We start from the raw sequence: 13,659 nt of genomic DNA on the forward strand, positions 1-13,659 counted from the left end.
TGTACCTTTAAATTGAATCACAGAAATATAGACAGAGAATGTGGAATACATCACAGAACAGGTGCTTTGGCTCACAATGTCTATGCTGGACTTTGCCAAATTAAACAACTCCCTTTGGCTTGTGCATGATCCATATCACTCAATTCCCTGCATATTCATGTGCCTATCTAAACGCCATTGTCATCTATGCAAGTGCCACACTTGTAGCTGCCAAGAAATGCCAAGTATGTGCCAGGAAGGACATGAGTGCCCTCTATGAATTTTGGAACCTTGCGCTACAATAAAACACCTCTTCTCGATGTGAAAGCAGAAGCCCTATTAACCAAAATGGAGGTTTATCGACTAGATTAGTAGAACTTTTGGCCTATAATGAGCTGGAGAGTGCAGCCTGGGGCATACTTCAGCAAGGAGAGAGAGTCTGCAAGGATCCCAAGGCAATGTCTGAGATTGAGGGTGACCTGACTAGTGGTGGGAGAGTTGTGCAGGCACTTGAATGAGTTTGTCCAGCCAGCAAGCACAAGGGTTTACACAATGGTCCATATTCCCCTCCTTTCCTCTCAGAAAACCTAGCCTCCAGATCCTTGCAAGCAATAGGTAAAGGTGTGAGAACACACACCTCCAGATTCAGGGATTACCCATTCACATTAGTGCGATGATATCCCACTTTCTCATCCACTCCCTACACATCAGGAGCAATTTACAGAGGCCAATTAACCTTCAAACCCGCATGTCTTTGGGATGTGGGAGGAAACCGAAGGAAACCCATGCGGTCACAGAGAAAACGTGCAAAGTCCACACAGACAGCAGCCAAGGTCAGGATCAAATCCAAGTGTCTGGCTCTGTGAGGCAGCAATTCTATCAGCTGAGTCACTCCAAGCTTCTGCAGATCTCTTGGCTGAGTTTCTAAACATACGTCTCATCTGTTTTCTTCGATTGGTATTGGTTTATTATTGTCACATGTGCGGCACATATAGAGTGAATGTGGAAAGATATTTCCACGGGTGGGAGAGTCGAGGACCAGAGGTCGATGCCTCAGAATTAAGGGGAGCTCTTGAAAGGACGAGAGGAGGAACTTCTTTAGTCAGAGGGTAGTTAATCTGTGAAACGCATTGCCACAGAGAGCTGTGGAGGCCAGACCCTGAAGTCAATAGATATTTTTTAAGGCAGAGATAGACAAATTCTTGATTAGAACGGGTGTCTGGGGTTATGGGGAGAAGGCAGGAAAATGGGATTAGGAGGCAGAGATCGGCATGATTGAGTGGCGGAGTAGACTCGATGGGCCGAATGACCTAATTCTACTCCTATAACTTGTGGACGTGAAAAATCTAACTTTTGGATGGATGCAAGGGGAAGAGCAGCAAACGTAATGATATCTTGGCCAATATTTATCTATCGGTCAGCATTGCTACATCAGGTTCGTTAGCCTTTATTGTATTGCTTTTATGGGAAGTTGCTGTGCATAACCCTGTGTGTCACACATGGACCACAGATTGAGATGCCTGAAAGGGATATGAATTAATGGACACTATTCAGTGCAATATTGAGCTATTCGCCTCAGGACAGAAGGAGCAAATCCGCTGAGCATTTCAATGTGTACAAAACAAAACATAAGTGCATTCTGAAATTATCCATTAAGACATTTAGTTTAGTTTGGAGGGCAATTAAGGATGGATAATCACTGCTGGTCTTGAGAATGACATCCTGATCCCACGAATGAGTAAATAAACAACATTAGAATAAAGATGCAGTATTTGTGAGCATGCAGCATTCAGAAACGCATGACACTACTTTGAATTGGAAAACTAGTGAAGAAATTGAGACCCAAGGAACCGCAGATGCTGGAATCTTAAGCAATATACAAACTGCTAGTGGAACTCAGTGGGTCAGGCAGTTTTTGTGAAGGGTGTCTGTAGGAAGGAATTGCAGATGATGGTTCAAACCGAAGACAGACACAAAATGCTGGAGTAACTCAGCGGGACAGGCAGCATCTGTGGAGCAAAGAATGGGTGACGTTTCATGTCGAGTCCCTTCAGACATGGAATTGATAGGAGATGTCTCTGGTCGGGACTCTTCTTCAAACTGACTGCAGCTTGTACTGTTCCTTGTGTCGCAAAATAACCATGTGCTTGGCCTGGACAGGCCTTGGTATAACAAAGCTGGGGGATGAGATGGGATTAGTGGTCACGAGTAATGAGAGGTTGCATGTTTTTTTCCATCATTAACAACTCGGTAACTCGAATCTCGTTTTGAAGAAATGATGAACATCCGCATCTACTTGAGGCTTGGATCAAGTTCAACTACAAGGCAGTGCTGGGTTGAATAGCTCTTTGACTAGGCTCACATATAAAAGTCAGCACCCCAGTGAGATAATGGTGGTGCCAAGTATGTCTAGGACTGTAGCCCAGAAATAGTGAGCTCCTTCAAAATAGCGATGAAAGCTCCTCAAAGCGCTGGAGGCTATATTAATTATAGGGAGCTCTGGTTCATCAGCAGAACTATGTGACTGAATGGAAAGGGACAGAGCAAACGGAGCTGAATAGTAGGAATCAGATAAAGAGATGAAATTCCTCTGTTCATGAGTAACGAGGGATTGCATGTTTTCTTCATAATTAACAACTCACCAACAGCATCTCATTTGAAGAGAAACTGCATTCAAAAGTCACTTGTTCCCGCAACTTTTGGATCATGCTTTGTTGAGTCATTAATTATGGATGAAAACAGACCTTCCTCTGTTGAAAGTGGAATTAAGCAGTAGTTTGAGCTACCACCAGACTTTGCAAACTGATGACTGGAATCATTAAGCGAGAGAGAGGGAGAAAAAACTCGGCGTTGAGAAACAATGATTCCCGAATTCATGGCAAATATATTGCTGAAGATTATAAAAGCTGCCATTGTGTGGGTGTGTGGCATTGTGTTGCAGTTCATAATGGAATGAAGCTGGACTGCTGCATGGATAGAAAGCCAAAGTATGATATGATTATTTTTCATTTCTTATTATCATAACATCGGATAGGTTTTTCTTTCACAGTACTCACCACAGTTATTGAATGACCCATTATTTTCCTTTCATCACTCAGTCTATGAAGGTAGTAAGGACCACAAGCAGCATTCCAGCATTTGCTGACATGGATTTTTTGGATAGCTGTTATTATCCGGTGTGGAAGAGAACTCTTGCCTTCATTATTGGTGGCAAGCAGTCTGGCTGTCACAGGTGCCTGTACAAAACTGTGAGGCCAGGATATTTCATGTCCCCACCACTCTTTTCCAGCTTTCTCCCCACTACTGCCCTCAGTCTGAAGAAGGGTCCCAACCCAAATCATCCCCCGACCATTCCCTAAACAGTTGCTACCTGACCTACTGAGTTCCTCCAGCATTTTGTGTTTTGATCAAGATGCAGTTTCTTGTGTCTCCTGGATATTTCTCCTTGATTTCAATTTGGTTTTAAAAAGTTGAAACAATTGCAGATACAGTCAGGAGGAACAGCAGATGCTGGAATCTTGCATGGGACAGAACCTGCTGGAGCAACTCAGCAAGTCAGGCAGCATCTGTGAAGGACAAGAACAGGTGACGTTTCGGGTCAGGGTCCTTCTTCAGATTGCAGATTCAGTGTGTATCCAGGACATTTTATATTCTATTTGATTTAAAAAGTTGCAGCAATTGCAGACACAATGTGGTTAAAGAGGTTTTCCTTTGAAATTTAACATGTTATCATTCACTGGTGGTGACTGGATTACCTCTGTTTGAAAGGAATTTACTGCATAGAACAGTACATGACGGAGGTTAACTGGAGCTAAGCTCTTGGCAGATCATGACATCCATTGGGACCAGTGTTTCACAAGAGAAGAGCTCACCAGGGTGTTAGAGTGGAAAGGCCAACACTGGTGAAGAGGTTGCAAGCTGCAATTAACCAAAATATATAGGAAGATAAAAGAGGCAGAGGAAGAGGGAGAGGGAGAGAGAGAGGGAGAGGGGGGGGGAGGGAGGGGGAGAGTGTGGGAGGGAGAGAGAGAAACGGGGAGATATTAAGGGGGAGAGAGAGGGGGGGGGGGGGAGAGGAGTGGGAGAGGGAGGGAGTGAGAGAGAGGGGGAGAGGGAGGGAAGGAGGCAGGGAGGGAGGGAGGGAGAGGGAGGGAGAGAGAGGGGAATAAGGAGAGAGAGAGGGTGGGAGAGAGGGAGAGGGAGAGGGAGAGGGAGAGGGAGAGGGAGAGAGAGAGGAGAGGGAGAGGGAGAGGGAGAGGGAGAGGGAGAGGGAGAGGAGAGGGAGAGGGAGAGGGAGAGGGAGAGGGAGAGGGAGAGGGACAGGGAGAGGGACAGGGACAGGGACAGGGACAGGGACAGGGACAGGGACAGGGACAGGGACAGGGACAGGGACAGGGACAGGGACAGGGCGATGGGGCGTGGGAGGGGATGAGCCTGGCCAGATAATGTAATCGATGTCCTCCACTACTGTTCTGCCGCTCCATGCCACTGCAGGCTGCATCTCCTGGCCCTGATCCCCGCGAACCCCAGGCTGCTGCAGGGCCTCCAGTGCCCACTCCACCAGCTCCTCTATCCGGACACATCGACCCGCGAACACACCGTCCATCTCCTCACAAGGCCACTGCTCAGCCTTAGTGCACTGGGACACTCCCGCAGCCAACCTCAGAGCACCACCGAGGACGCGGGAGGTAAGATTCCATCTCGCTCTCCGGCACTAATGTTTCTCTGTGTCTGCTGCCGCCACCATCTTGAATGATGACATTTGCGGATAGCTTATCCACTTTCCAATATTAATCAATTTAAGCCAACATTCCCAAATCACCTTCTCTATTTTTAAACACTTCCATATTCTGTTTCATGATGAAAAAGACACAAAGTGCTGCGGTAATTCAGTGGGTCAACCAGCATCCCTGGAGAACATGGATAGGTGACATTTCAGGTCGGGACCCTTCTTTGGACATTTTGATTCAAATTCTCACCTAACATTCCCTTGATGTTGACGCCTTTACCCAAAGCCAGACGTTGTCTCTTTCCCCTGTCCGGGCCTTCTTACAGTTATCACACTTGTATTAGGGGTAAGCTGGTGGTTGCCCTTGATCCCTCCATTAAACTGGGTATTAAATATGTACAAAGTAAGCCCTGGATGCTTCACCTTTGCAACGTCTTTCCCTTTGCCAACAGAGAATCTGGTTTCCAGATGGTACCAAGCACCAAAATCAGTTACAGTGGGTGAAAAGTGATAAAAACACGACTGCATTTACCGCTTTCCAGGGCATCCTTCCTTTATTGTGCGTAAGACCGCAGCATATTTCTTACAGGGCTGTTAAAGAAGACTTAGATGCACTTGAGTGCTGCACATTTAACCTTCTATTTGCATGAGGACCTGATCCATCTGGTCCATAGAGCAAAACAGATTTTCAACCCACTGTGAATGCTTTGATTTTCCAAAAACAGTATATAAAGAAAACATGTATCCATAAAGAGTTGGAGGATCAGTCAGCAGATGACAGCAAATTAAAGTAAACCTTCAAGGATGATTTAGATGATCAGTGAAGATATCGCAACTTCAAAGTAAAGCCTATTTTCTCTCTGTTGGTAACTATAGAAACAGATGAAATTCAGGGTTTTGAGATGGCCTTTAATGTTTGCCTTATTTTAGTCAGATTTTTTTTCAATGTGGTTCATATAATATATTAATATCCTCCATGTTTTTGTAAGTCTTCACTCTGCTGACATCATCCACTTTTCATTAACTTAGCTGTAAATGTGAATGCTCAACCTCTTTCCTCTTTGTAGAAAGAAAGAACTGCAGATGTTGGTTTATACCAAAGATGAACACAAAGTGCTGGAGTATCTCAGCGGGTCAGGCAGCTTCTCTGGAAAAAAATTGGGTGACGTTTTGGCTCGGCTCGTTTCTTCAGGCTGAAAGTAGGGGGTGTGGGGGGGGGGGGGGGGGGGGTTTAAGTGCTGGAGATGAGAAAAGACCAGGACGAGTCAGGGACAGCCACAATTGACCTCAGGCAGGGTGTTTCTTGGCAGGTCCATTGTTGGCTCGGGAAGGTGTGATCTCAAGAGAAACAATGTGGATAACACATTTCTTCCTCCTTGAGCCCTGTTTTATCCAAACAAATCATACTTACAAAAAAGTTCATGAAACACCTATTTTCATTTACACCAAAACAACATCAAAGACCCACACATTAAAAATATCATTTAGACAGGTTTCTGGATAGGGTAGATTTAGAAGCATATGGGCCAAACGCATGGAGGTGGGACTAGTGTAGATGGGGCATGTTGTTCGGCGTGGGCATGTCGGGCCGAAGAGCCTGTTTCTATGCTGTATGACTCTATGACCAACTTGGCCACACTCTCATTTTCCTACTTCCATCGGGAGGAAGGTATAGGAGCCAGAAAAACGTGGCCACCTGGTTCAAGAACAGCTTTCTCCCAGCAACTATCAGGCTTATGAATGCCACGCAACACTAAGTTCAAAACGATGATCTTTTCTGCACTGTGCACCATTTTTTGCACCATTATGGTTACCTAGCATTATGGCTATTAAATTATTGTATTTTTGGTTATTATATATTATCTGTGTGTTACTGCATTTATGGGCTTGTTAAGCTGCAGTAACTAAGAATGTCAATGTTCTGTTGTTGGTAAAAATGACAGATACACGCTCATGTCTCTTGCACATATAAATAGCCAAATTAAGCACAAAACACGGTCACAAACATAACATTAGAAATGCACACGCACAAACAAATACACACACAAAACATATTCACCCAACACAAACATAAATAGGTGCACATCAACAGGATGGGAAATATGAATCTCATGGTATCTCATGGTTCCACTTGTATTCATCACACACTGCATTACAGAGCACTCAAAGGGTTGGTTGGAAGAGGAGTTAGAGAAGGAACATGTGATCAATCAGATCGCATTGAATTCAGAGTCTGAAGAAGGGTCTCTACCCGAAACGTCACCCATTCCTTCTCTCCAGAGATGGTGCCTGTCCCGCTTAGTTATTCCAGCATTTTGTGTCTATCTTCAGTTTAAACCAGCATCTGCAGTTCCTTCCTACACAATCAGATCAAATGCTGTTAGTGGATCAATGAGAACAGAGCTGGATGATTGGAGACACAAGAGGCTGCAGATGCTCGAATCTTGAGCAAATAATAAAGTGCTGGGGGAACTCATCAGCTCAACAGGAGGAGGATGGACAGACGACATCTCGCGTCGGGAGCCTACTTCAGACTGATGGATGATTCACCACTATCAGAATGACAAACAATGTTATTCATAGACTTCAAGAGCCATTTAAAATCAATCAGTGGGCTTCCTATTTGTATTCCCCCTCTGGTTCTCTTGCTGTTGTGTTCTGTACATCACTCTGTACATTGTTTACTCAGCAATGCATCTCACGTGCCTGTCAAAGTTGGTGTTCAGGAACAACAGGCTTGGATCTGTTGTAGGAACAAACTTCTGAAGAAGGGTCTCGTCCCGAATTGTCACCAATTCCTTCTATCCGGAGATGCTGCCTGTTCCGCTGTGTTACGCCACCATTTTGTGTCTATCTTGGGCTCCTGATCTGCTTCACCACTGGTGCGTCCTAAGAGGCTGGTGACCTGCAAGAAACATTGCGTTCAGGAAAGAATAGAAAGTCTGGGCAGAAATAACCAATAAGGCTTACATTTGTTTGGTGATTATTTTACCTATGAGAAACTCTCACAATTTTCTTGACAAAGAGGCGCATATGAGCATTCAAACCATTTAAGAAAGAACTGCAGATGCTGGAAAAATCGAAGGTAGAGAAAAATGCTGGAGAAACTCAGCGGGTGAGGCAAACCTCTGAGTAAGTTTAATGTTTAAAATTACTGTATGTTTCTTTTACTGACATCAATATCTTGGTCAAGTCAAGTCAAGTTTATTTGTCACGTACACATACAAGATGTGCAGTGAAATGAAAGTGGCAATGCCTGTGGATTGTGCAAAAACAACAACATCAGAACAGAATAGAACAGAACCAGTATTTACAATTTAGAAAAATAAAATAAAAAAAGACACAACACAACAGTAAATTAGTAGGTACACAAAAAAGCTGGAGAAACTCAGCGGGTGCAGCAGCATCTATGGAGCAAAGGAAATAGGCAACGTTTCGGGCCGAAACCCTTCTTCAGACTGATCGGGGGTGGGGGAGGGGGGGGGGGGGGGGGGGCAGGGACAAGAAAGGAAAAAGGAGGAGGAAAAATTAGTAAATGAGTCCCTGGTGAGATAAGAGTTTACAGTCCTGATGGCCTGTGGGAAAAAACTCCGTCTCATCCTCTCTGTTTTCACAGCGTGGCAGCGGAGGCGCTTGCCTGACCATAGCAGCTGGAACAGTCCGTTGCTGAGGTACTAGGTCTGGATCTTGTTGGCTCTGGATATGCACCTCCTGGTGTATAGGTCCTGCAGGGGGGTGAGTGTTGTTCCCATAGTGCGTTCGGCCGAAAGCACTACTCTCTGCAGGGCCTTCCTGTCCTGGGCAGAGCTGTTGCCAAACCAGATCGAGATGCTTTCTCCAGCACTAGAGTAGAAGGATTGAAGGATCCTCAGAGAGACTCTGAATTTCCTCAGCTGCCTGAGGTGGTAAAGGCGCTGCCTTGCCTTTCTCACCAGTGCGGCTGTGTGTGTTGTCCATATCAGATCCTCTGTAATGTGGACTCCCAGGTATTTAAAGCTGCTCACCCTATCCACAGTAGTCCCATTTATTTCCAGTGGCGTGTACGTCCTCGGTTGTTGTGTCCCTCTAAAGTCCACAATCAGCTCCTTAGTTTTAGTGGCATTCAAGAAGAGGCCGTTGTCCTGACACCAGAGTGCCAGATCAGCCACCTCCTCCCGGTAGACCTTCTCATTGTTATTGGAGATCAGGCCCACCACCACAGTGTCATCAGTAAACTTGATGATGGAGTTGGAGCTGAACCAGGCCACACAGTCATGTGTGTACAGGGAGTACAGTAGGGGGTTGAGGACGCAACCCTGGGGGGGATCCTGTGTTCAGGGTGAGGGGGTTGGAGGTATGTCTCCCCATCTTGACCACCTAGGGCCTGGCCGTGAGAAAGTCCAGGACCCAGGCACACAGGGGAGTGTTCAGTCCCAGTTCCAGCAGCTTCTCTGCAAGTCTGGTGGGGACTATGGTATTGAAAGCTGAACTGTAGTCAATTAACAGAACCCTCACATAGCCCCCCTTCTGGCTGTCAAGGTGAGAGAGAATGGTGTGCAGAACATGGGAGACCGCATCATCCGTGGATCTGTTTGGATGGTACGCGAACTGCAGCGGGTCCATGGTGCGAGGGAGGAAGGTGCAGATGTGGTTCTTGATCAGCCCCTCGAAGCATTTCATGACTAGCAAGCTGAGGGCCGCCGGTCAGTAGTCATTCAAGCAAGCTGGAGAGGCATTCTTTGGCACTGGTATGGTGGATCTTTTGAAGCAGGCAGGGACCACGGACTTGGACAGGGAGAGGTTGAATATTGTAGTGAGCAATATTGTTTGAAGGAATGGGTGGGAAGGATAGAAGGAATTCCTATTCTTTCTATCTAGAGATGCTGCCTGTCCCACTGAGTTACTCCTGCATTTTGTGTCTATCTTCGGTTTAAACCAGCATCTGAAGTTCCTACCTACACATCCTTCATTCTGATACTGCATTTACTTTCTCAGACATCTGAGAAGAACTGACATGTCCACCAAGATTCTTTCGAGCTTCCACAGACGCAGTATAGAAGCCATTCTGACGGGATGAGTCTCAGCCTGGTATGGTCATTGCTCTGCACTTGACTGCCTGAGCCTGCAGGGAGTGATGAACACAGGCCAGTGCACCCTGGAAACTGGCTCGTCACTTCTTTCCAACCACTCCTTCTTCATGATGTGTTGCATCGGGAAGGCTGGAAGTATTATCCAGAATGCCTGTTACCTTTATATCTCTTCAGCCTTCTGGGAGAAGATGCCAGAGCTAGAGAGCTTGGGTGTTTCAAAGTTTCTTCTCTCTGCTGAACCTATCACCCCTTTCTCACCTCATTGCCAGAGATGCTGCCTGACCCGCTGAGCTACCCCAGCATTTTGTGTCTATCTTCAGTATAAACCAACATCTGCAGTTCCTTCCTACGCAAGTCAAGTAAGGACATCATTTGGGTTAGAAGAAGAAGAAGCTATTTTAAAACAAAGTGCACAACCATTGCTGTTTACAAGCTGAGTAATAGCCTTCCTGGTTTAAGTTAGTGATCAACATGATTTCTATTGCCCGGGCATTATGAATCACACGTCTCAATAATTAAAATGCCAGGAAATGTAAAAGAAATAGAAACAAGAATTTTGAAGATGAAATTCGAATTTGTTGCTTTATTTTAAAATGTTTTTAACAATTTCCCCCTTATATATCTTTTCAGTAAATCTCCAGAATGACGATGCATTCTACACAGAGAGGAAAATTATTGGAAAAAATGTAGACTTGCTTCAGCAACGGCACAAACAACATGAACTCAGACTGCTGTTAAAGTTTTACTCAGTCATAATTTTAACTGGGATATTAATCCGTTTTCCCCATGAAACAGGCACGTACTTCATCTTGAATTAGCATGTTACTGAGACACAATGGGATAGATTTTCAATTTATGACTAAGGTGCAAAACTCTCATCGAGATTTCACTTCTTACAGTTCGACTTTTGTTTTAGTTGATAAAGAAAAATTGCTCACCCCTCTTGTGGCATCCTTCCTTTATTCCATTCCAACATTTACTGGAGCTTTGGGTCAGGAGAAATGTTTGGTTTCAGGTTTGCCCAGTTTTTCCCTGTAGCTCAGCTGTTCAACACCAGGGAGATATCATAAACCCTGTTTAGTATATTGAACTTTAGTGGTACCTTGTGCCTCAGCCACAAGAAAGCTGTGTTTTTTTTAATTTTGTTGGTAAGGGAAGCAAGGGTTAAAGTTGGGAGATTATTGAAGAAAATTCTAAGGGATAGGATTTATGTGGATTTGGAAAGGTGGCTGCTAATCAGAGATAATGGATAAACCAAGTCAGAAGATATGATCCCTATGAATTTTAGTAAGGCATTTGACAAGGTCCTACAATACAACACAAGAACAGCGACACAGTGGAGCATTGATAGAGTTGCTGCCTTATAGTCCCAGACTCCCGGGTTTGATCCTGACTACAGATGCTGCCTGTATGGAGCTTGCATGTTCTCCCTGTGACTGCATAGATTTTCTTCGGGTGTTCCACTCTCCAAAGACCTACAGGTTTGTAGACTAATTGGCTTCTGTGAATTGTAAATTGTCCCTAGTGTGTTGGATAGTGCTGGTTTACACGGTGATCGCTGGTCGGTGCGGACTCGGTGGGCCAAAGGGCCTGTTTTTGCTCTGTATCTTTAAAGTCTAATGCCCTTTGGTCGACAATATCTGTGCCAAGATAGACTAATCTCATAAACTAAACTAAACCTCACAACGACAAGTAAATCATAACATTAAACTACATGGTGCAAGGCTACTAGGAACGATTTTTTAGGACTCGTATACATCTAGAGTCATCCAAAGATCTACTCATGTCCTTTCTTCCCTGTGCTCATTGCTGAACCTTGGTGACATTATCTGGAAACACAGATTTCTAAACTAAAAACTAAACTAACTATAAAGCACTGCTTATGGGAACCTACTGCATCTGACAAAGTTGTATAAAACAAAAGAGCGTGGCACAGTGGCGCAGCAGTTGAGTTGCTGCCTTACAGCTCCAGAAACCCTAGTTCAATCCTGACTATGGGTGCTGCCTGTATGGAGTTTGTACATTCTCCCTGTGACTGCGTGGGTTTTCTCCAGGTGCTCCGGTTTCCTCCCATATTCCAAAGACTTCTGTATTGGCTTCTGAATTGGCTTCTGTACATTGTTCCTAGTTTGCAGGATAGAACGAGTGTATGGGTGCTGGTCAGTGTGGAGTCGGTGGGGGCAAAAGGCCTGCTTCCGTGTTGTATCTCTAAACTAAACTAAACTAAACTAAGCTAAGAATCTTCCACACAGATGCCTCTGAAATGCAGATCCATCTCACCAACAACACACGATTTCACATCAGCCATCGGTTGTTCCACTCCAGTGAACCTGTCCCTAATAAGATTCACATTTAAAAACGCCATCCTTATTTTCATTTCCATCACACCATTGTTGTTGCCAGGACTCGAGGGCCTGAGCTATATGGAGAGGTTGAGCAGGCTAGTACGATATTCCTTGGAGTGCAGGAGGATGAGGGGTGATTATTGAGGTGTATAAGATCATGAAATAAATAGATGGGAAAATGCCAGAGTAGGGGAATCTAGAACCAGAGGTAATAGGTTTAAGGTGAGGGTGGAGAGATTTCATATTTTACACAAACTGTAATAACAAAGTAATAACACAAAGAGGGTATATGGAAAGAACTGCCTGAGAAGGTAGTTGAGGCAGGCATTATCACAATGTTTACAAGAATTGTAGACAGGTACATTGATAGGATAGGGTTTAGAAGGATATTGGACAAATGCAGGTGTTAATCCTGGCCAGATTGGAGAGGCTAGGACTTTAAAATGGGGTAAAAGCTTCAGGGCTGCTGGGAGATTTGGTCAATTTGGAATTGTTCGCTGCAGAGCTGGGACAAGCTGCAGAGTGGTGCCAGTGTGTCTAGAGCCTAGATACAATTTGCAAGAAAAGAATAAGAACATCTGAAAACCCTGTCAATTAGGTGCAAAATGCATAGAATGGATTTGATGGCTGAAAACCAGACATACACCCTGTAAATAATTGTAAATAATGTTGCAAAGCTCTATTTTGCCGAGTGTTGATTGGATGAGGTATTGATCCTTGTCTGGGTTTCATGCAGATCAGGGTAAATGTTTCTAAGTTGGCTTCCTTGAGAAGTCCGGTTTGAAGACAATGTATTGAGCTGCTATATTATTGGTTTAGGGAAATGTCTGTTATGTATGGGGTTAATCGATATCTGTAATTGGAGTATTAAGAGACCACCGGGACCTTGTGGTGCGGCCCCTCAAGGTCCCGGGACATATTAAAGTCCGCTAACACGAGGTCCAGCGTCGATCTTCTGGGAGAGCGCTTGGGACTGCGTGAACTTCTGGAGTGTCTCTGTTTGAGCGAGGCCTAGAGGGCTTGAACAGGCAGATATGAGGATCGAACCCGTGGTGGGATAGGTACAGTTGTTGAACCGTAATGTGCTTTTGTTAAAATAAAGATTAGTTGTTCAAGTGCTAGATTCAGTGTTTTTACTGAAACTAGACTGGGGGGAAGCTTAGATACGAGCAATTTACACAGGCAGGTGGATCTAGTGTTGATGGGGCATGTTGGTTACACAGGCAGGTGGATCTAGTGTTGATGGGGCATGTTGGTCGATGTGGGCAAGTTGGGACAAAGGGCCTGTTTCCACACTGTATGAATCTATGACTCTATAACTCACATTTCCCTATTCTTTTAACATCCAAAAACACTGTATTCCTCCACATTGCTGGTCTTTTATACATTCCCCAGTTTCTTCAAATCCATCAGCAGCTGGATGGCACAATGGTGTAGCGGTAGAGTTGCTACCTTACAGCACCGGAGACCCGGGTTTGATCCTGATTACGGGTGCTGTCTGTACCGAGTTTGTACGTCCGTCCTCCCTGTGACCACA

Source organism: Amblyraja radiata, chromosome 8, assembly GCF_010909765.2.
Source record: "Amblyraja radiata isolate CabotCenter1 chromosome 8, sAmbRad1.1.pri, whole genome shotgun sequence".
In the NCBI taxonomy this organism is placed as follows: Eukaryota; Metazoa; Chordata; class Chondrichthyes; order Rajiformes; family Rajidae; genus Amblyraja; species Amblyraja radiata.